Here is a 24853-nt window from a genome sequence, read left to right on the forward strand (position 1 = left end):
AAGAAATATTTTTCAATTGTCCTCATGGCCATCGCTGACGCGGAATACAAATTTATTGCGGTTGATATTGGGGCCTATGGCCGCTCCAATGACTCTCAAGTTTTCAAACTGTCTGCCATGGGGCGTAAACTGTATGGAAACACCTTCCAGTTCCCACCACCTAGACCGCTGCCGCAAACATCTGGTCCACCTATGCCATTTGTCTGTGTAGGGGATGAAGCCTTCCAGCTGTCAGAACACCTTTTGAAACCATACTCTAGCAGAGGACTGACAAGACTTAAATGCATTTTTAATTACCGCCTCACAAGAGCAAGAAGAATGGTTGAATGTACCTTTGGTATTCTGACAGCCAAATGGCGGGTCCTATTGACTGCGATCAACCTCAAGACAGAAACTGTGGACGAGGTGATCAAAGCGTGCATGGTACTCCACAATTTTGTTATCTGCAAGGAACCCATTTCCATTGAGGACACCTCTGAAGAAACCACCTTGCAAGATTACCATAACATTACCACTAGAAGTTCTGTGACGGTTTCAGTAATGAGGGACAATTTTGCACTATACTTTATGTCACCTCAAGGCAGAGTACACTGGCAGGATGACAGAGTGTGAAAGATTTGTGCCCAACCAAACTTGTGTACCTTCTGTACCAACAGTATATACCTTTGCCAACCAAAGTTGGCTATCTTGTCATGGTCTCTATTTTTAGCTTTAGGCCACAGGTGTGTACCTGGTTGTGTTTTATGCAAAGTATTTCACCTTTTAACAAAAGTTGTGTACATTGTTAGGAAATCACCAACAATAAACACAACTTTTTATTTGAAATACTTTGCTTCAAATACAACCAGGAACACAACTGTGGCAAAAAGCTAAAATTTACCCACAGTTATATACCTAGTTTTGAATACCATTTCACCTTTTAAATACCCTGTATTTAACCTTTTTCGCCGCAGAAAGAAATGACAGACAACCAGTGTAAAATAATATAACTTTTATTGAAAAATGTTTTTTTAGTAAACTTTTTTAAAATTTTAATAAACTTGTTTAATAAAACTTTGAAACTATAAAACTGAAACCATAAAACTGGTCATTTTTATTTAAATACACACATTATAAATCTGTGTAGTGTGTGGTGGAAATACTGCTGTAGGGGCTGCGGGAGATTTCGACACTGGGAGTGTGGAGAGAGGACTGGGATCGTGGTGGGGAAGGAACAGTTAGAGGTGAAGGTGTGGAAAAAACTACAGAATGGGTGGACATGTGGGAAGCAGAAGAGGTGGTGGGTGGTGGAGTGGAGGGTTGGGCAGGGACTGTAGGAGCAGATGATGTAGATGGCAAGTTGTATGGGGAAGGAGTTTGGTACGGGGCAGGTTGCTGGAAGTGGCGAGATGTCTGGTACGGGGCAGGTTGCTGGAAGTGGGGAGATGTCTGGTACGGGGCAGGTTGCTGGTACTGGGGAGTTTGCAGGTACTGTGGAGGTTGCTGGTACTGGGGAGGTTGCTGGTGCTGGGGAGGTGGATGGTGCTGGGGAGGTGGATGGTGCTGGGGAGGTGGATGGTGCTGGGGAGGTGGATGGTGCTGGGGAGGTGGATGGTGCTGGGGAGGTGGATGGTATGTAATAGGAGGGGGAGGATGGAAAGTGGCTGGAGGTGGATGGTATGTAATAGGAGGGGGAGGATGGAAAGTGGCTGGAGGGGGTGTAGATGTAATAGGAGGGGGAGGATGGAAAGTGGCTGGAGGGGGTGTAGATGTAATAGGAGGGGGAGGATGGAAAGTGGCTGGAGGGGGTGCAGGTGGAGGAACTACTGTGGTGGGAGGAGGAGGTTGGGAGGTAACTTGCTGGAGAGCAGCGTGGCATGAATGCATTACATGCATCTGCTGGGCAGGAGAGAGCGTTTCCATGCGCTCCACAACAGACCTGAAAAAGGTATGGTTTGGCGAAGATCTTGCTTCTGAATGCATGGTTTGCAGAAGTGTCTTCACCTCCAGAATGCTGGAGTTGATCTGCTGATAGCCTGCGGAGATTTGCTCTGACAAGACTTTTAGACAGTTCTGGAAAGATGCATTCAGATGCAAGAACTCTGGCGCATAAGTCTTTTCCTGACCCCTCTGCCGCTGCCGCCCAGTACCCGCAGGTGTACTAGAGGTGGCAGGGGCAGAAGGGTGGGGTAAAGGGAAAGCGATCTCCTCACCAGCAGCTTCATGTAATGTAGGCGGCCACGATGCTCCTGTGCTGGTGGATGGGACAGATGGGTCGAATGTGTGGGAAGGCTGGGAAGGTGCAGATGTACCGGGGCGGTCGAAGTGTCCCTCGGTGCCGGTCTCCTCAGGGATCGCCTCAGAAGGGTCCAATCGTGCAGGCTCCCGAGTGCTGCTCACAGTGCTGTGGAATAAAGAGAAAAAAAAACAATTAAAATACTGACATGGTATGGCCCTGGCTGAAAAAATTTTTTACATCTAACATTTTTTTTCACATGTGGTGTGTAATATTTACCTTCTGGTGACCATTGTTTCCCGGAGGAACGACAGGGCTTCTGCGTACTTGTACTTGCTCCTGCGTCCTCCAGATCCACTCGGGGCCCGCATCTCTTTATTGAACTCCTTCTTGAAACAATCCCTCACAGACCGCCAACGATTCACAATTCTGTTCCCTGAAACGAGAAAGGACAAAGTGGTTAGAATACAACATCAGTGTTTCCCAAACTCCAGTCCTCATGGTCCCCAGGGGTCATGTTTTCAGGATTTCCATAGTAAATAGAAATCCTGAACACATGATCCGTGGGGACCACGAGGACTGGAGTTCGGGAAACACTGGTTTACATCAAGCAACCGGTACTGTATATACTTACGCTCTTTAATCTGGGCCCGAACATCGAGGTCCTCCCAGCGGCCCACAAGGAGCGAACAGATTTCCTCCCAGAGTCGTCGGGTAACGATAAGGTCAGCGTGGCGGCGGTCAGCCATATTCCAGAGCGGCTCCCTTTCTCTGACGAGATCGATGAGGTGGTCCACATCGAGTCCTCCATCCTCACCGTCAGAGTCGGGAGCACGCTGTGAAGGCTGTTAAAGAAAAAGACAAAAATAACATAATTAGCCTCCACCAAAGAAATGAAATAAAAAGTGCAAAAAAACAAAGCAAAAATATTTATACTTACACGCTGGTGACCGCCGCGTTGCTGTCGCCGACGACCCTGGGAGGCACTGCGATGACCTCTTGGCCGAGCACCAGATTGGGAAGACTAGAGAAGAAAACAAAAAATGTTATGTCTTTGGATGTAGGCATTTGTTTGCTGTGTGTGGTCTGCAGAACATTGTTTTCTATGTGTTGTGTGTAGTGTGATGTTGTGTTTCTGCGTTTGATGCAAAAAACTTACCAATTGTAAGCCCACTCCAGGTGTCTGTCCACCCCTTCCTTCTTCTTCTGGGAGCTCCTCTTCATCTTGTGATTCCTGTTTTGAAATAAAAGGCAATGAATAGACATATATTACAGAGAAGATGGATTTTGGAAATAAAAACTTACCGTCAAACGCTGACGATGCGAGGGAGGGCTCCCAGAAGATGATGTGCTGTCTTCCTGGTGGCCACACTCCATGCCTGTGGGTGGTGTTCCAGCTGCTGCCATTGCTGCTGCTGCTGCTGCATCTATTGGGCGGCTGTTGAATAAAGAGAAACAAAGGGCCAATGAATATCTTGATATTCAATAGCCCTAGTTTGGAGGAATGGGTGATTTGATAATTACCGTCTCTCATCTGCTGCTGGCCTCCCCTCCTCAGCATGTTCTATTTGCTGCTCCATTTGGGGTGGTGGTGGTGATGATGGTGCTGCAGTGGTCTCCTGCCTTCTCCTGCTTCGCTTGGTTGCGTTCTTGGGTGGCATATTGGGTGTGGCTGTGGGTCCCACTGTCTTGCTTTTATATATGTCTTGTGGGCAGAGCTACTGAGCATGCTCAGACCAAAAAACCGGATCCGGCGCATTGCGGCGCTCATAGGCTTTCATTGTGTGAAAAAGCCGGATGCGCCGGATCCGGCGTGTCCGGCTTTTTCGCCGGAGACAAAAAACGTTACAGTAGCCGTTTTTTCCAGACGCCGGATCGCGACACATTGCCGGATCCGGCGAAAACCGGATGAAACGCATGGCCATCCGGCGCGATCCGGCGCAAATGCAAGTCAATGGGGGGGAAACCGGATCCGGCATTGCATTTCGCCGGATCCGGTTTCTGTCAAAAGCGCCGGATCGCACCTGACGCTGAAAACCTGATGTGTGAAAGAGGCCTTACAGTGTCAGCTACAATGTCCCCATACAATATCTAATTACAGTGTCCCATAACAGTGTCAGCTACAATGCCCCCATACAATATCTAATTACATTGTCCCATAACAGTGTCAGCTACAATATCACCATACAATATCTAATTACAGTGTCCCATAAGTGTCAGCTACAATATCCCCATACAATATCTAATTACAGTGTCCCATAACAGTGTCAGCTACAATGCCCCCATACAATACCTAATTACAGTGTCCCATAACAGTGTCAGCTACAATGCCCCCATACAATACCTAATTACAGTGTCCTATAACAGTGTCAGCTACAATGTCCCCATACAATATCTAATTACAGTGCCCCATAACAGTGTCACCTACAATGCCCCCATACAATATCTAATTACAGTGTCCCATAACAGTGTCAGCTACAATGCCCCCATACAATATCTAATTACATTGTCTCATAACAGTGTCAGCTACAATGCCCCCATACAATATCTAATTACAATGTCCCATAACAGTGTCAGCTACAATGCCCCCATACAATATCTAATTACAATGTCCCATAACAGTGTCAGCTACAATGTCCCCATACAATATCTAATTACATTGTCCCATAACAGTGTCAGCTACAATGCCCCCATACAATATCTAATTACATTGTCCCATAACAGTGTCAGCTACAATGCCCCCATACAATACCTAATTACAGTGTCCCATAACAGTGTCAGCTACAATGTCCCCATACAATATCTAATTACAGTGCCCCATAACAGTGTCACCTACAATGCCCCCATACAATATCTAATTACATTGTCCCATAACAGTGTCAGTTACAATGCCCCCATACAATATCTAATTACAATGTCCCATAACAGTGTCAGCTACAATGTCCCCATACAATATCTAATTACATTGTCCCATAACAGTGTCAGCTACAATGCCCCCATACAATATCTAATTACAGTGTCCCATAACAGTGTCAGCTACAATGCCCCCATACAATATCTAATTACAATGTCCCATAACAGTGTCAGCTACAATGCCCCCATACAATATCTAATTACATTGTCTCATAACAGTGTCAGCTACAATGCCCCCATACAATATCTAATTACAATGTCCCATAACAGTGTCAGCTACAATGCCCCCATACAATATCTAATTACAATGTCCCATAACAGTGTCAGCTACAATGTCCCCATACAATATCTAATTACATTGTCCCATAACAGTGTCAGCTACAATGCCCCCATACAATATCTAATTACATTGTCCCATAACAGTGTCAGCTACAATGCCCCCATACAATATCTAATTACAATGTCCCATAACAGTGTCAGCTACAATGTCCCCATACAATATCTAATTACATTGTCCCATAACAGTGTCAGCTACAATGTCCCCATACAATATCTAATTACAGTGTCCCATAACAGTGTCAGCTACAATATCACCATACAATATCTAATTACAGTGTCCCATAAGTGTCAGCTACAATATCCCCATACAATATCTAATTACAGTGTCCCATAACAGTGTCAGCTACAATGCCCCCATACAATACCTAATTACAGTGTCCCATAACAGTGTCAGCTACAATGTCCCCATACAATATCTAATTACAGTGCCCCATAACAGTGTCAGCTACAATGCCCCCATACAATATCTAATTACATTGTCCCATAACAGTGTCAGCTACAATGCCCCCATACATTATCTAATTACAATGTCCCATAACAGTGTCAGCTACAATGTCCCCATACAATATCTAATTACATTGTCCCATAACAGTGTCAGCTACAATGCCCCCATACAATATCTAATTACAGTGTCCCATAACAGTGTCAGTTACAATGCCCCCATACAATATCTAATTACATTGTCCCATAACAGTGTCAGCTACAATGCCCCCATACAATATCTAATTACAATGTCCCATAACAGTGTCAGCTACAATGCCCCCATACAATATCTAATTACAATGTCCCATAACAGTGTCAGCTACAATGCCCCCATACAATATCTAATTACAATGTCCCATAACAGTGTCAGCTACAATGTCCCCATACAATATCTAATTACATTGTCCCATAACAGTGTCAGCTACAATGCCCCCATACAATATCTAATTACATTGTCCCATAACAGTGTCAGCTACAATGCCCCCATACTATATCTAATTACAATGTCCCATAACAGTGTCAGCTACAATGTCCCCATACAATATCTAATTACATTGTCCCATAACAGTGTCAGCTACAATGCCCCCATACAATATCTAATTACAGTGTCCCATAACAGTGTCAGCTACAATGTCCCCATACAATATCTAATTACATTGTCCCATAACAGTGTCAGCTACAATGCCCCCATACAATATCTAATTACATTGTCCCATAACAGTGTCAGCTACAATGCCCCCATACTATATCTAATTACAATGTCCCATAACAGTGTCAGCTACAATGTCCCCATACAATATCTAATTACATTGTCCCATAACAGTGTCAGCTACAATGCCCCCATACAATATCTAATTACAGTGTCCCATAACAGTGTCAGCTACAATGCCCCCATACAATATCTAATTACATTGTCCCATAACAGTGTCAGCTACAATGCCCCCATACAATATCTAATTACATTGTCCCATAACAGTGTCAGCTACAATGCCCCCATACTATATCTAATTACAATGTCCCATAACAGTGTCAGCTACAATGTCCCCATACAATATCTAATTACATTGTCCCATAACAGTGTCAGCTACAATGCCCCCATACAATATCTAATTACAGTGTCCCATAACAGTGTCAGCTACAATGTCCCCATACAATATCTAATTACATTGTCCCATAACAGTGTCAGCTACAATGCCCCCATACAATATCTAATTACATTGTCCCATAACAGTGTCAGCTACAATGCCCCCATACTATATCTAATTACAATGTCCCATAACAGTGTCAGCTACAATGTCCCCATACAATATCTAATTACATTGTCCCATAACAGTGTCAGCTACAATGCCCCCATACAATATCTAATTACAGTGTCCCATAACAGTGTCAGCTACAATGCCCCCATACAATATCTAATTACATTGTCCCATAACAGTGTCAGCTACAATGCCCCCATACAATATCTAATTACAGTGTCCCATAACAGTGTCAGCTACAATGTCCCCATACAATATCTAATTACATTGTCCCATAACAGTGTCAGCTACAATGCCCCCATACAATATCTAATTACATTGTCCCATAACAGTGTCAGCTACAATGTCCCCATACAATATCTAATTACATTGTCCCATAACAGTGTCAGCTACAATGCCCCCATACAATATCTAATTACATTGTCCCATAACAGTGTCAGCTACAATGCCCCCATACAATATATAATTACAATGTCCCATAACAGTGTCAGCTACAATGTCCCCATACAATATCTAATTACATTGTCCCATAACAGTGTCAGCTACAATGTCCCCATACAATATCTAATTACATTGTCCCATAACAGTGTCAGCTACAATGTCCCCATACAATATCTAATTACATTGTCCCATAACAGTGTCAGCTACAATGCCCCCATACAATATCTAATTACAATGTCCCATAACAGTGTCAGCTACAATGTCCCCATACAATATCTAATTACATTGTCCCATAACAGTGTCAGCTACAATGCCCCCATACAATATCTAATTACATTGTCCCATAACAGTGTCAGCTACAATGCCCCCATACAATATCTAATTACATTGTCCCATAACAGTGTCAGCTACAATGCCCCCATACAATATCTAATTACAATGTCCCATAACAGTGTCAGCTACAATGCCCCCATACAATATCTAATTACAATGTCCCATAACAGTGTCAGCTACAATGTCCCCATACAATATCTAATTACATTGTCCCATAACAGTGTCAGCTACAATGCCCCCATACAATATCTAATTACATTGTCCCATAACAGTGTCAGCTACAATGTCCCCATACAATATCTAATTACATTGTCCCATAACAGTGTCAGCTACAATGTCCCCATACAATATCTAATTACATTGTCCCATAACAGTGTCAGCTACAATGCCCCCATACAATATCTAATTACAATGTCCCATAACAGTGTCAGCTACAATGTCCCCATACAATATCTAATTACATTGTCCCATAACAGTGTCAGCTACAATGCCCCCATACAATATCTAATTACATTGTCCCATAACAGTGTCAGCTACAATGCCCCCATACAATATCTAATTACAATGTCCCATAACAGTGTCAGCTACAATGCCCCCATACAATATCTAATTACAATGTCCCATAACAGTGTCAGCTACAATGTCCCCATACAATATCTAATTATAGTGCCCCATAACAGTGCCAGTCACAATGCCCCCATACGCTAGCAAGCTAACCACAGTGCTCCTATAAAAGAGCCAGCTTCAATGGCTCCATGACATTGCTAATCTCAGAACCCTCATACAATAGTAAACTCCAGTGCTCCTATAACAGAGATGGCTGCAGTGCCCCCTACCATAGCCCCCCACAGTGCTCTCATAAGATAACAAGCTACAAGGTTCCCATAATCGCTACCTAGTGACCCCATAACAAAGCCAACTTTGTATGGTATAGCCAGTCACAATGCCCCCAATACACAATGCCCACATATGCGTGCCCCCACGATAGATCCATGGCCACTGACACCTTGGTGCCACAGATGGTGAGCACCGTTGTGATCCTATGTCTATGGGCACAAGTGATGTCCTCTGTCACCTGTGCCGTTCCTGTGTGGATATCCTGCATTATTACGTATGTTTCTCCAGGTTCTTACTGCAGTGAGGTTGGGAAATTTGCTGGTTGTTTGCTCAGAGAAGTAATCTACTGTAATGTATTATCCTTATCTATTATTAAAGACCCTGCCCGACTTTACTTGAAAAGGCAGCAGGCCACAAAGGTACTATAATATGTTACATCTGCAGCAGGAACATGGAAAAGTAATGCTTAAAGGTGCCCATACACACGTGTGCAGCAGACAGGTATTTCTAACAAACCTCTTTTACAGGCATGCTCGGTTAGTTGAGTGTACATGTGTTTTCTATGGGGAGAGGAAAGTAAGCTGCTCACACTAGACACCTCATCTCTCCTGAGAATGAAAGAATAAGTCTCTGAAATTCAACATGGCCGAACCTTCTTTCCAAGATATCACACTGTACATACAATACAGTTGCTACTGGAGGGGCAGAGGTCAGGGGCAGGTCACCCTGGACCCCTGACTTGGAGGGTCCAACCCTGAGCGACCACTACCCTCAACTGTATCGGTGTGCACAGCATGGTCTCCCTTTACTACTGCTCTCCTTTCTGTAGTCCATAGGTCACTTTAGGACTTCAGAAAGGCAGGTCCTCGGCGGCACAAAGTGATGAGGTCACCCCAACGGAACATGCACATGACATCAGAGTCCCGATGTGATTACAACACCGAGTAGGTCTGTCGGGGACCTGCCGCTGGATTCTCCGTAGTTAGGGGAGTATATGTTGTTTATTTTTTTATTTTAATATTATGTGAGCTGTGTGGCATCATACTGTATAGAGGGGAGTTGTGGGGACATCATTCTGTAGAGGGGAGCTGTGAGTCTAAATTACTGTGTATAGAAGCTGTGGAGAAAACATAATGTGTATAGGGGAGATGTGAAGACATTATACCATGTATAGGGGAGATGTGGGGACATCATACTGTATAGAGGGGAGTCGTGGGGACATCATTCTGTAGAGGGAAGCTGTGGGTCTAAGTTACAGTGTATAGAAGCTGTGGAGGCAACATACTGTGTATAAGATGTGAATACATCATACATTGTATAGAGGAGATGTGGGGACATCATACTGTATAGAGGGGAGCTGTGGGGACATCATACTGTATAGAGGGGAGCTGTGGGGACCTCAATGTATAGAGGCGAGATGTGGGTCCATCATACTGTGTATATAGAAACTGTGGAGACAACATAGTGTGTAGGGAAGATGTGGAGACATCATACCATGTTATAGAAGAGGTGTGGGGACATCATACTGTATAGATTGAAGATTTAGGGTCATCATACTGTGTGTAGAGGAGCCGAAGGAACGTCATACTGTGAAGAGGGGAGCTGTGGATGGGCATCATACAACGTTTAGAGAGCTGTGTGGGCGTTATACTGTGTACAGGGAGCTATGGAGATATACAGTGTAGAGGGGAGATGTAGGGACATCATACTAACTAAAGTGAAGCTGTGGGGACATCATACTTTATATAGAGAGATCTGTGGCCATTATACTGTTTACAGGGGAGCTATGGGGAGATCATACTGTGTAGAATGGAGATGTAGGGACATTATACTGTGCAGGGCCGGACTGGGACTAAAATTCAGCCCTGGCATTTGAAGTTACACAGGCCCACTAGTCACATGATGACTATATAATATTTTTGTACAGTTGTAGGTTACAAGCAGTGAGAGGAGATTAACACGACTATATAACATGTAGTCACAGCTGTGTCCAGTATTTCAGCTCAGTCCTATTTATTGCTTTTAGGTACAGTACTCCTCCCAAAGCTCTGTGCCCTTTTGTACACACGGTGACAGAATTCCTGGCAGAACTGCTATCCATTGGGCAACCAGACTCCCTGGTCACAGCCACCCCTATCATACCTCCCAACTTTTGAGGAAGGGTAAGAGGGACAAAGACTGCGGCGCAAATTTTAGGCCACGCCCGGCCACACCCATTCCGCAACTAGTCACACCCATGTCCACGCCTAATCGCACCCATTTAGCACTGCTGATCACACTGACTTGTACTGAGGGCACAGTGGCTGGCATTATGGGCACACTGACTGGCACTAAGGAAGAGAGAAAACAGAGAGAGAGAGAGAGAGAGAGAGAGAAAAAAGAAAAAAGAGAAAGAAAGAAAGAGGGGAAAAAAGAAAGAAAGAACAGAGAGAGACAGTGAAAGAACAGAGAGAGAAAGAAAGAGGGGAAAGAAAGAACAGAGAAAGAATAGAGAGAAAGAAAGAGGGGAAAGAAAGAACAGAGAGAGACAGAGAAAGAATAGAGAGAGAAAGAAGTAAAGAAAAGAAAGAACAGAAAGAAAGAAAGAGAGGAAAGAAAAAGAAAGAAAGAGGGGAAAGAAAGAAGAGAGAGAGAGAAAGAAAAAAGAAAGATTAGAGAGAGAAAGAAAGAACAGAGAGAGAGAAAGAAAATGAGGGAAAGACAGAACAGAGAATGACAAAGAACAGAGAAAGAAAGAAAAAGAGAGAAAGAAATAAAGAAAGATTCTATAAAGATACTATAGCAGCCCGGCTCCCATTGTAGTGCCCACCTGAGCCTCCCGATGCAGGACATATCATGATCCGCTCACATGGCCGGCATCCCCGATTTCAAGGCGATCCTGCTGTCTGCGCTGTCGTCGGAGGACACGGTGATGGATCTGAAGCATTCCTGGTTCTGTTACAATCTCCTCAAGAAATTATCTCATTTCCGGTCAGCTTCAAGCACATCACTTCAGGTGGAACATCACGTGTGTGTTTTAAAATGCTCCTCGGGGCTCCGCCGTGTACTCCTGTGTCCGTGGGAAAAGCCTGCTTTGTTTGCTTCGTACACACTTGGCTCCGCTCCGTACATCCCGTACACATATGGCTCCGCTCCGTATACCCCAAACACACGCGGCTCCGCTCCGTACACCAAGTACACACGCGGCTCCGCTCCGTACACCTCGTACACGTGGCTCTGTTCCGTACACCTCATACACACACGGCTCCTCTCCATACACTTCGTACACACGGCTCCGCTCCGTACACCTCGTACTCACGCGGCTCCGCTCCGTACACCTCGTACTCACGCGGCTCCGCTCCGTACACCTCGTACTCACGCGGCTCCGCTCCGTACACCTCGTACTCACGCGGCTCTGTTCCATACATCTCATACGCACACGGCTCTGCTCCGTACACCTCGTACACGCGGCTCCGCTCCATACACCTCGTGCACGCGGCTCCGCTCCATACACCTCGTGCACGCGGCTCCGCTCCGTACACCTCGTACACACACGGCTCCGCTCCGTACACGCGGCTCTGTTCCGTACACCTCATACGCACGCGGCTCTGCTCCGTACAACTCGTACACGCGGCTCCGCTCCATACACCTCGTGCACGTGGCACCGCTTCATACACCTCGTGCACGCGGCTCTGTTCCGTACACCTCATACACCCTCGGCTCCGCTCCGTACACGCGGCTCTGTTCCATACACCTCATACGCAAACGGCTCTGCTCCGTACACCTCGTACACGCGGCTCCGCTCCGTACACCTTGTACACGCGGCTCTGTTCCGTACACCTCGTACACACACGGCTCCGCTCCGTACACCTCATACACATACAGCCCTGCTACATCTACCCTGTAAACCCCTCCTGACCCCACACATACTTATCTCATCCAGCACCATGACAACAGCCAACAGCACAGCAGAGTCTTGCAGACACCAAGAGGCAAGGCTGTGCGCACAGGACCTGTGATGAGGTCACAGGAGGGGCGGAGTCAGGGGGTCACATGATCAGGGGTCTGGACAAAGGCTCCTGATCATGTGACCCCCTGACTCCTCCCCTCCTGTGACCTCATCACAGGTCCTGCGAACAGAGAAGGCAAGCAACGCTGTGAGTGGCTGCGGGGGCGGGGGCGTCTCATGCTACGGCGAGGATGGGGTGCGTGGGGGGAGGCGTGGTGGCTTATCTCCCTGCAGTGCGGGAGGAACTTGGAAACTATAACCGCCGTGCCCACAGACGGCCGGCGGCAGGAGCAACAGTGGCCGCAGCCGCTGGCAAGCGGCCAGATGATCGGGCGCTGCCGCCCGCGGCCCACATGACAGCGTCCCAGCGGGAAAATGCCCGGTTGGTTATATTGCCAATCCGGGCCTGATACTGTGCATAGGGGAGCCATGGGGACATCATACTGTATAGATGGGGCTGTGGAAACATCATACTTTGTATAGAGAAGTGTGTGGGCATTACACTGTGTATAGGGGAGCCATGGGGACATCATACTGTATAGAGGGGGCTGTGGAGACATGATACTTTGTATAGAGAACTGTGTGGGCATTATACTGTGTACAGGGAAGCTATGGGGATATCATACTTTGTAGAGGGGAGATGTAGGGAGATCATACTGTGTATAGTAGAGTTGTGGGAACATCACATTGTGTATAGTGGAGATGTAGTGACATCATACCAAGTATAGTAGCGGTGAGGGGACATAACACTGTGTATAGAAAGCTGTGTGGGCATTATACTGTGCACAGAGGAGCTGTGGCCAAAATAGGCATCAATAATCAGCTCTCCTTTTAAATATACAATGGGGAAAAAAAGTAATTAGTCAGCCACCAATTGTGCACGTTCTCCCACTTAAAAAGATGAGAGGTCTGTAATTGACATCATAGGTATGTTACACCGCTCCGCCATACTCACCCGACCACCGCTCCCACGCCGCAGCCTCTCTCCACCCGAGGCCGCGGCGGTCACCTGAGACGGGCTCGCGACCGATGCCTTCCCTGCATGCTATGCGCCATAGGCCGCGCCTCCTTCCTGCTTCTTATGCTCCGGCTGTGCCCTGACCCGGAAGCACCTTTGGACCAATGGCTGACCAGATGGGGCCATATCAGGCCGCTTCCCCCTGATGGAGGCGCCTGATCGTTGTGTTTCCTAGCACTCTGGCCTCGCTTCATCGTGTGCTCTCTGCTCCTGCAGTTCCGTTCCCGGCTGCTCCCCACAGCAGCCTCTCAGTTCTGCTACCTGTGTTCCTTGTTCTCGTCCGCAGTCCAGCCTCCAGTGTTCCTGCCATCCTACTCCAGTCCTGTCTCCAGTGTTCCTGCCGTCCTACTCCAGTCCTGTCTCCAGTGTTCCTGCCATCCTACTCCAGTCCTGTCTCCAGTGTTCCTGTCGTCCTACTCCAGTCCTGCCTCCAGTGCGCCTGCCGTCCTGCTCCAGTCCAGCTTCCAGTGTTCCTGCTGTCCTACTCCAGTCCTGCCTTCAGTGTCCTTGCCATCCTACTACAGTCCAGTCTCCAGTGTTCCTACTCCTGTCATTCCTCCTGGTTCCAGTCTTCTGTCTCTCTTCATTCCAGCCTCCTGGTTCCAGTCTTGTTCTGTTATTCTTTACTCCAGTCTCAGTCTTACTCCGGTCCATCCTGAGCCGCCCCTCTCGGTACCGGCTACCGTGGTACTCGAACCCCTGGGCCTGCTCCTAACGGTCCCTGTATAGGGGTCGGTTCCATCTGGCAGCTCGCCCGGGGCCCCTCGGTGCCACGGTCCAGAGGGTCCACTCTCGGAGGTTCCTTCTCCAGACCACCCACGCTAACAGTACGATCAGGCCATGGACTCCACCGGTACTACGGCTGCTACCCAGAAAGAGTTGCTATTCCTACGGGAGAATCAGGGTCGCATTATGTCAGTCATGAAGTCGATGGACATCCGTTTGTCGGCCTTACAGGTGGCCGATCCTGGAAATGCCACTCAGCTGGCCAGCCTCCAACAGGAGCTGGGCCAGCAGCAAGATACTCAAGCCCACATTTTGTCCTACATAGCCTCCTTTGATAGTCACTTGTCGGCCAACCAGGCTGCCACTGCAGTGCTGACTCCTCCTCCCGCGTCTACGACTCTCCCGACGCCCCGCCAAGCCGCCTCGTTTCACCGGGGATCCCAAGCTCTGTAGGGGGTTCTTAAATCAGTGTAGCCTCCACTTTGAATGGCTGCCGCAGCAATATCCCTCGGATCGGGCCAAAGTGGCCTTCATCATGTCCCATCTGAAGGGAGAGGCCCTGTCTTGGGTAATCCCGCTCTGGGAACGTGACGACCCGGTCGTCTTGAGTCTCCCGGTTTTCCTGGATACGTTTCGTAAGGTTTTCGATGAGCCGGGTCGGTTAGCCTCTCTCACGGAGTCACTCTTTAACGTACACCAGGGCTCTCTCACGGTCGGACAGTACACTATTCGCTTTCGCACTATCTCCTCCGAGCTCGGTTGGAATAACGCGGCTTTGGTGGGGGCATTCTGGCGCGGTCTTTCTAGTAGAATAAAGGATGAACTCGCAGGTCGAGATACCCAGTCCCACCTTAGAGGACCTTATCTCGCTGGCTACCCGCATTGACCTGCGCTTCCTGGAGCGCGCTCGGGAGTCAGCGAGAGACAGGCGGTCCTCCAGGTCAGTTTCTCCTTTCACCCGGTCTGCCAGCTCCCGTTCGGTTGGGTCCTCTTCCCTCTTTTCGGGTGAGCCCATGCAGATAGACCGTCTCAGGTTGGCCGAGTTGCGTCAGAGAGAGAGACGGGCACAAAGTCTGTGCCTCTATTGCGGTGATTCGTCACACTATGTCCGCACCTGTCCTAAGAGACAGGAAAACGACTCCACCTAGGTCAGGTAAGAGAGGCCTTCCTAGGTGATGATGATCCCTCTCAACCCCTTACGATTTCTGTGCTTTTGGTTTCAGGAGGGAGGCATGGTTCCTACGTGGATTCGGGCTCAGTGGGTAACTTCATTCGGCCGGAAGAGGTGGACAAATACCAAATTCCTGTAGTCACTCTATCTAACCCAATTCAGATTGCCACCGTGGATGGCAAACCGCTACAGGTGACAGTCAGCTTGGCCACTGAAGAGGTGGAGTTGCAAGTCGGAGCCTTACATCGAGAGAAGATAGCCTTTTACGTTTTGCCTAAGCTCTCTCACGCCATTCTACTCGGTCTTCCTTGGTTAAGGACTCATCAGCCTGTTCTCGACTGGTGTTCTGGGGAGATACTCAGCTGGGGGCACCCGTGCCAAGCTCGCTGTCTGACTCCTGTCTGCCTGGTGGCTGCTCCTCGGTCATCTCCAGACCTCCCGGGTCTTCCTCCAGCCTACAGCTCCTATGCCGATGTTTTTGATAAGAAGGAAGCGGAGGTCCTCCCTCCACACCGGCCGTTTGACTGCCCAATTGAACTTGTTCCCGGTTCAACCCCTCCAAGGGGCAGAATCTACCCTCTGTCTCCCGCAGAGACCACCGCCATGTCCGAGTACGTCCGAGAGAACCTCGCCAAAGGCTTTATACGGAAATCCTCTTCGCCCGCGGGAGCCGGGTTCTTCGTCAAAAAGAAGGACGGAACTCTACGGCCGTGCATTGACTATAGGGGCTTGAATGAGATTACCATCAAGAACAGGTACCCTCTTCAACTCATTCCGGAGCTGTTTGACCGTCTCAGAGGGGCTCGGGTCTTTTCCAAGCTGGACCTCAGAGGAGCCTACAATCGGGTCCGTATCCGTGCAGGTGACGAGTGGAAGACCGCTTTCAACACTCGAGATGGCCATTACGAGTACCTGGTCATGCCCTTCGGTCTTTGCAATGCTCCTGCAGTCTTTCAAGAGTTCGTCAAAGAGATCTTCCGGGATCTCTTGTACTCCTGTGTGGTCGTGTACTTAGATGACATCCTCGTCTTCTCGCTGGACCCCTCGTCCCAAAGAAAGAGTGTCCGCCTGGTGCTTCAGCGTCTTCGGGAGAACCGCCTATATGCGAAGATCGAGAAATGTCTCTTCGAATAGACCTCTCTGCCGTTTCTGGGATACATTACACTGTATTCCAAATTATTATGCAAAAAATATTTCCTCATATTTTCTCTAAATTACCTATATGAATTGCAGTCATTGTTATTTTCCAGTCATCTAATATTCTAGTATAATTGCAATGTTTTTGAACAAACTGCCTATGAAAACAGTATATTTTTAAAAATAAGAAACACTCAAAATGCATGTTCCAAATTATTATGCACAGCAGAGTTTTCAACCTTTTTATTCTTATTTTGAACAAAAAAATGATCAATTGTGAAATTATAAGCATTATCAGCTTATTACAAAATGAAATCAAACAGTTTTCAAGTCAAAACTTTATTCTAGGTGATGTTACATTTGCACATAGGACCCCTTGTTCGAAAGAAGCTTCTGAACTCTCTCGTCCATTGAATTTGTCAGTTTTTGGATGGTTTGTGCTTCAATTGTTTTGCATGTGGACAAAATACCCTCCCAGAGCTGTTGCTTAGATGTGAACTGCCTCCCGTCATCATAGACACTCCTTTTGATGATGCTCCAGAGGTTCTCAATGGGGTTGAGGTCAGGGGAAGATGGTGGCCACACCATAAGTTTGTCATCTTTTATGCCCATAGCAGCCAGAGATGCAGAGGTGTTATTTGCAGCACGAGACGGTGCATTATCATGCATGAAAATGATCTTGCTGCAGAAAGCACGGTTCTTCCTCTTGAACCATGGCAGGAAGTGCTGTTTTAGAAACTCCACATAGATTATGGAGTTCATCTTTACTCCTTCAGGGATCCTAAAGGGGCCGACAATCTCTCTCCCCATGATTCCAGCCCAAAACATTACTCCACCTCCTCCTTGTTGGCGCCTTAGCCATGTTTTCATGGGGTGTCCATCAACCAGCCATCCTCCACTCCATCCATCTGGACCATCGAGCGTTGCACGGCACTCATCGGTGAACAAAACAGTTTGGCAGTCAGTCTTCATGTATCGTTTGGCCCACTGGAGCCGTTTCTGCTTGTGTGCAGTGGATAGAGGTGATCGACAGGATGGCTTACGCACAGCTGCAAACCTCTGAAGGACCCTGCATCTTGTTGTTCGGGGGACGTTGGAGGCACCAGCAGCTTGCTTCAAAAACTTGTCTGCTGCTATGATAAGGCATTTTTGCAGCTGCTCTTTTAACCTGATGCAATTGCCTGTTGGAAAGAGTCCTCAATTTTTCCTTATCAGCACGCCACACGTGTGTGCTGGGAATCAGCTACATACTTCTTGATTGTGCGATGATCACGATGAAGTGTCTTGGCAATGTTGATTGTAGTCATGCCTTGACCTAAATACTCCACAATTTTTGCTTCTCAGCAGCCGACACATCCTTTTTCTTTCCCATTTTGGCAAAAAATGTAGGCTGCTTAATAATGTGGAACAGCCTTCTTAAGTAGTCTTGCCTTTATTTGGACACACCTGCCAAACTAATTTGCACAGGTATCTGCAATTGCTTTCAGTGATATAAAGAGCCCTGACACACATAACCATCAATGAGTTTAAATGACTAACAAAAAAATTCTAACCTTATCACTCCTAAACTCTTTTTGCATAATAATTTGGAACACAGTTTATCTCCGATGCTGGTCTAAGGGTACCGTTACACCTAGCGATGCACCAGCGATCCCGACCAGCGATATGACGCGGTCAGGATCACTGGTGCATCGCTAGGTGGTCGCTAGTGAGCTGCCACACAGGCAGATCTCACAGCGACATCGCAGGGGACGGGGATCGCTACTTACCTGTCAGACGAGGCGATCCTGCGTCCTCCCACCCGGCTCCACGCGTCGCTCGTCGGCGCCACAGGAAGCGCCGCAGGAAGTGGCCGACGAGGAATGGTCCAGGAGCTTCTCGCGCGATCAGCGATAACCAGCGGGGGAGCCGGTCGGAGGTAAGTATCAGGCACAGCGATATCGCTAGCAATATCGCTGCAGCGTCACAAAATCGGTGACTTTACAGCGATATTGCTAGCGATATCGCAGTGTGTAACAGGGGCTTAAGGATGGATCCCGAGAAGTTGTCTGCCATCCTCAAATGGCCTCACCCCGTCGGATTAAAGGCGATACAACGATTCCTCGGGTTCACCAACTATTACCAGCAATTTGTCTCCCACTTCTCCGCGATCACAAGACCCATTTCTGTGATCACCCGTAAAGGGTCTAATTCCAAGGATTGGTCTCCTGAGGCAGAGGAGGCCTTTCTGACCCTAAAACGGGCTTTCTCCACGGCTCCGGTCCTGCATCGCCCTGAGAGCGATTAACCTTTTGTACTCGAGGTGGAAGCTTCCTCGACGGGTGCCGGGGCGGTATTGTCCCAGAGAACCGCCTCCGGTCGCCTGCACCCTTGTGGCTTCTTCTCGAAGGCCTTTTCTCCATCCGAGTGTAACTACTCGATCGGCGAACGGGAACTTTTGGTCATCAAGTTGGCCTTGGAGGAGTGGCGCCACCTCCTGGAAGGAGCTGTCCATCCTTTTGTCATCTTCTCGGACCACAAGAATCTGGACTATCTCCAGTCTGCCAAGTGACTTAACCCTCGCCAGGCGGTCCTTATTTTTCGCCCGATTTGATTTCGAGCTCCGATTCCGTCCTGGCAACAAGAATTCCAAAGCCGACGCCCTGTCCAGGGTCTTCCAGCCACACGAATCCACGGAGGAACCTTCGCATATCATTGATCCCACTAGGATCATCACCGTGGCTCCGGTGAACTGGCTTACTCCCCCACCTGGCAAGACGCTTGTGCCAGAGAATCTCAAGCGAAAGGTTCTTCTACGGGGGCACTCCTCCAAACTGGCTGGCCACGCTGGAACAAAGAAGACCCTTGACCTTATCACGCGTCACAACTGGTGGTCCACGCTTCGCCAAGATGTACTCGACTTTGTGGCTTCTTGCCCATCCTGTACAAAAAACAAAGTGCCACGGAGACCTCCGTCCCGCTTGTTGCTTCCGTTGCCTGTCCCTACGGTTCCTTGGGAGAACATCGCCATGGATTTCATCACCGACCTACCCTGCTCTGCGGGCTGCACAGTCATCCTGGTGGTGGTGGATCATTTTTCCAAGATGGCTCACTTCGTCCCTCTGCCCGTTCTTCCCTCAGCGCCGGAGCTGGCCAGAATCTTCATTCGTCAAATCTTCAGACTTCACGGACTACCTCGACGCATTGTGTCTGACCGAGGGGTTCAGTTTACCTCCAAGTTCTGGCGTTTGCTTTGTAAGTTCATGAACATTTCCCTCGACTTCTACTCGGCCTACCATCCACAGTCCAACGGACAGGTAGAGCGTACCAACCAGACATTTACGGGGTACTTACGTCACTTCTCCAACGCCCACCAGAACAATTGGGTCAACTTACTTCTCTGGGCAGAGTTCGCTTATAACAACCATGCTGGTGAGTCTTCGGCCAAGTCTCCGTTTTTCATTGTTTTTGGCAGACATCCTGGTGTTCCTCTTCCGATAACTCCTGTCTCCGAGGTACCTGCGGCCAACGCCTTGTCCTCTGAATGTTCTAAGATTTGGGCTGAGACCAACACATCACTCAAGAGATCCGCTGATCAGATGAAGAACTATGCGGACAAAAAGAGGTTGGATCCTCCTCCGTATCGTGTTGGGGACAAGGTCTGGCTCTCCTCCAAATTCGTCCGATTAAAACTGCCCTCCTACAAATTGGGCCCTCGCTACATTGGTCCGTTTGAAATTCTGGGACGTATTAACGAAGTCGCCTACAAATTGAGGCTTCGCTCCGGATCCCGAACACCTTTCACGTCTCTCTCCTGAAGCCTGTGGTGCGGAATCGCTTCCATTCCTCGATTGATCCTGGTCCTCAGCCGGTGGGTGCCGATGATGTTTTTGAAGTGCAGGACATTCTCGCTGTGAAGAGGGTTAGAGGTAGGACTTTCTTTCTTGTTGATTGGAAGGGCTTTGGTCCTGAGGAGAGATCCTGGGAGCCTCGGGAGAATATCAATGCTCCCCGTATCCTCAAGAGGTTTCTTGCTAACCTCCGGGGGGGCGGGCGGCTTGGGGGGGTACTGTTACACCGCTCCGCCATACTCACCCGATCTCTGCTCCCACGCCACAGCCTCTCTCCACCCGACGGCCGCGGCGGTCACCTGAGACGGGCTCGCGACCGATGGCTTCCCTGCATGCTATGCGCATGCGCCATAGGCCGCACCTCCTTCCTGCTTCTTATGCTCCGGCTGTGCCCTGACCCGGAAGCACCTTTGGACCAATGGCTGACAAGACGGGGCCATATCATGCCGCTTCCCCCTGAGGGAGGCGCCTGATCGTTGTGTTTCCTAGCACTCTGGACTTGCTTCATCGTGTGCTCTCTGCTCCTGCAGTTTCGTTCTCGGCTGCTCCCCGCAGAAGCCTCTCAGTTCTGCTACCTGTGTTATTTGTTCTCGTCCACAGTCCAGCCTCCAGTGTTTCTGCTGTCCTACTCCAGTCCTGTCTCCAGTGTTCCTGTCGTCCTACTCCGGTCCTGCCTCCAGTGCTCCTGCCGTCCTGCTCCAGTCCAGCTTCCAGTGTTTCTGCTGTCCTACTCCAGACCTGCCTTCAGTGTACTTGCCGTCCTACTCCAGTCCAGTCTCCAGTGTTCCTAGTCCTGTCATTACTCCTGTTTCCAGTCTTCTGTCTCTCTTCATTCCAACCTCCTGGTTCCAGTCTTGTTCTGTTATTCTTTACTCCAGTCTCAGTCTTACTCCGGTCCATCCTGAGCCGCCCCTCTCGGTACCGGCTACCGTGGTACTCGAACCCCTGGGCCTGCTCCTAAAGTTCCCTGTATAGGGGTCGGTTCCATCTGGCAGCTCGCCTGGGGCCCCTCGGTGCCACAGTCCAGAGGGTCCACTCCTGGAGGTTCCTTCTCCAGACCACCCACGCTAACAAGGTAGACCACAACTATGAGAGTCAAAATGAGAAAACAACTCCAGAAAATCACCTTGTCTGATTGGGCAAGATTTATTTAGCAAATTATGGTGAAAAATAAGTGTTTGGTCATTAACAAAAGTTCATCTCAATATTTTATTAAATATCCTTTGTTGGCAATGACAGAGGTCAAATGTTTTCTATAAGTCTTCACAAGCAGGGCTGTGGAGTCGGTAAGCCAAACCTGCGACTCCGACTCCTCAATTTCCCTTACACTGACTCCGACTCCACAACTCCGACTCCCACATATATTGCTTATATTTAAGTGAAAAATTTATTGTAGTACAATGTGAACATCAGACATTTAATCATTTCTATGATCCAATAATCAAGATATTTAGATAGAACATAATATCTATTTATTGGAATACAACTTTAGAACACAAAAAACTGTAATAAATTGTAAATATGTAATACATGTAAATGTATACGGTACAGACCAAAGTTTGGACACACCTTCTCATTCAAAGAGTTTTCTTTATTTTCATGACTATGAAAATTGTAGATTCATTCTGAAGGCATCAAAACAATGAATTAATACATGTGGAATTATATAATTAAAGTGTGAAACAACTGAAAATATGTCTTATATTCTAGATTCTTCAAAGTAGCCACCTTTTGCTTTGATTACTGCTTTAAACACTCTTGGCATTCTCTTGATGAGCCTCAAGTGGTAGTCACCAGAAATGGTCTTCCAACAGTCTTGAAGGAGTTCACAGAGATGCTTAGCACTTGTTGGCCCTTTTGCCTTCACTCTGCGGTCCAGCTCACCCCAAACCATCTCGATTGGGTTCAGGTCTGGTGACTGTGGAGGCCAGGTCATCTGGCGTAGCACCCCATTACTCTCCTTCTTGGTCAAATAGCCCTTACACAGCCTGGAGGTGTGTTTGAGGCCATTGTCCTGTTGAAAAATAAATGATGGTCCAACTAAACACAAACCGGATGGAATAGCATGCCGCTGCAAGATGCTGTGGTAGCCATGCTGGTTCAGTATGCCTTCAATTTTGAATAAATCCCCAACAGTGGCACCAGCAAAGCACCCCCACTCCATCACACCTCCTCCTCCATGCTTCACGGTGGGAACCAGGCATGTAGAGTCCATCCGTTCACCTTTTCTGCGTCGCACAAAGACAAGGTGGTTGGAACCAAAGATCTCAAATTTGGACTCATCAGACCAAAGCACAGATTTCCACTGGTCTAATGTCCATTCCTTGTGTTCTCTATCCCAAACAAGTCTCTTCTGCTTGTTGCCTGTCCTTAGCAGTGGTTTCCTAGCAGCTATTTTACCATGAAGGCCTGCTGCACAAAGTCTCCTCTTAACAGGTGCTGTAGAGATGTGTCTGCTGCTAGAACTCTGTGTGGCATTGACCTGGTCTCTAATCTGAGCTGCTGTTAACCTGCAATTTCTGAGACTGGTGACTAGGATGAACTTATCCTCCGCAGCAGAGGTGACTCTTGGTCTTCCTTTCCTGGGGCGGTCCTCATGTGAGCCAGTTTCTTTGTAGCGCTTGATGGTTTTTGCCAATGCAATTGGGGACACTTTCAAAGTTTTCCCAATTTTTCGGACTGACTAACCTTCATTTCTTAAAGTAATGATGGCCACTCGTTTTTCTTTACTCAGCTGCTTTTTTCTTGCCATAATACAAATTCTAACAGTCTATTCAGTAGGACTATCACCTGTGTATCCACCAGACTTCTGCACAACACAACTGATGGTCCCAACCTCATTTATAAGGCAAGAAATCCCACTTATTAAACCTGACAGGGCACACCTGTGAAGTGAAAACCATTTCCGTTGACTACCTCTTGAAGCTCATCAAGAGAATGGCAAGAGTGTGCAAAGCAGAAATCAAAGCAAAAGGTGGCTACTTTGAAGAACCTAGAATATAAGACATACAGTATTTTCAGTTGTTTCACACTTTTTTGTTAATTATATAATTCCACATGTGTTAATTCATAGTTTTGATGCCTTCAGAGTGAATCTACAATTTTCATGAAAATAAAGAGAACGCATTGATTGAGAAGGTGTGTCCAAACTTTTGGTCTGTACTGTGTGTGTGTATATATATATATATATATATATATATATATATATACACACACACATACACACACACTATGACTTATCTCGGCTAAGATAAAGCCTAGATCCTCAGGCTACATTCACACTATGAATAAAAAACAAATCTGAACTGAGAAAAGTAAGTTAATGTGTATGCACAATGTAAGTGCATATTAACACATGACCATTAACCAGAGAAAACAAAGCAAAAAACACAAATATCCTGAACTAAAAGTAAAAAATACACTGCAAATAATGCATAAAGGTAATAATAATAATAATAATAATAATAAGGGTATTTAGTAAACATAATTTTGATCAAAATAATGTACAAGCCATCCCGCCACGTCACGGCAACCCTTGTGGGACAGTCCCTACTCTAGTATTTAAAACCTTTTTACTTGCCAAGTGGCGTGAATGTGAATAAGGGTCGAGTGACTGAACCACTTGTAACAGCTTAGGCCTCTTTCACACATCAGGTTTTCGCCGTCAGGCGCGATCCGGCGCTTTTGACAGAAACCGGATCCGGCGAAATGCAATGCCGGATCCGGTTTCCCCCCCATTGACTTGCATTTGCGCCGGATCGCGCCGGATGGCCATGCGTTTCATCTGGTTTTCGCCGGATCCGGCAATGTGTCGCAATGTGTCGCGATCCGGCGTCTGGAAAAAACGGTGACTGTAACGTTTTTTGTCTCCGGCGAAAAAGCCGGACACGCCGGATCCGGCGCGTCCGGCTTTTTCACACAATGAAAGCCTATGAGCGCCGCAATGCGCCGGATCCGGCTTTTTGGTCTGAGCATGCTCAGTAGCTCTGCCCACAAGACATATATAAAAGCAAGACAGTGGGACCCACAGCCACACCCAACATGCCACCCAAGACAGCAACCAGGCGCAGGAGAAGGCAGGAGACATCTGCAGCAGCACCATCAGCACCACCCCAATTGGAGCAGCATGCTGAACAACGGGAGGGGAGTCCAGCAGCAGATGAGAG

The sequence above is a fragment of the Dendrobates tinctorius genome, unplaced genomic scaffold, assembly GCF_039654945.1.
Source record: "Dendrobates tinctorius isolate UK_male_01 unplaced genomic scaffold, ASM3965494v1 ptg000009l, whole genome shotgun sequence".
Taxonomy (NCBI): Eukaryota; Metazoa; Chordata; class Amphibia; order Anura; family Dendrobatidae; genus Dendrobates; species Dendrobates tinctorius.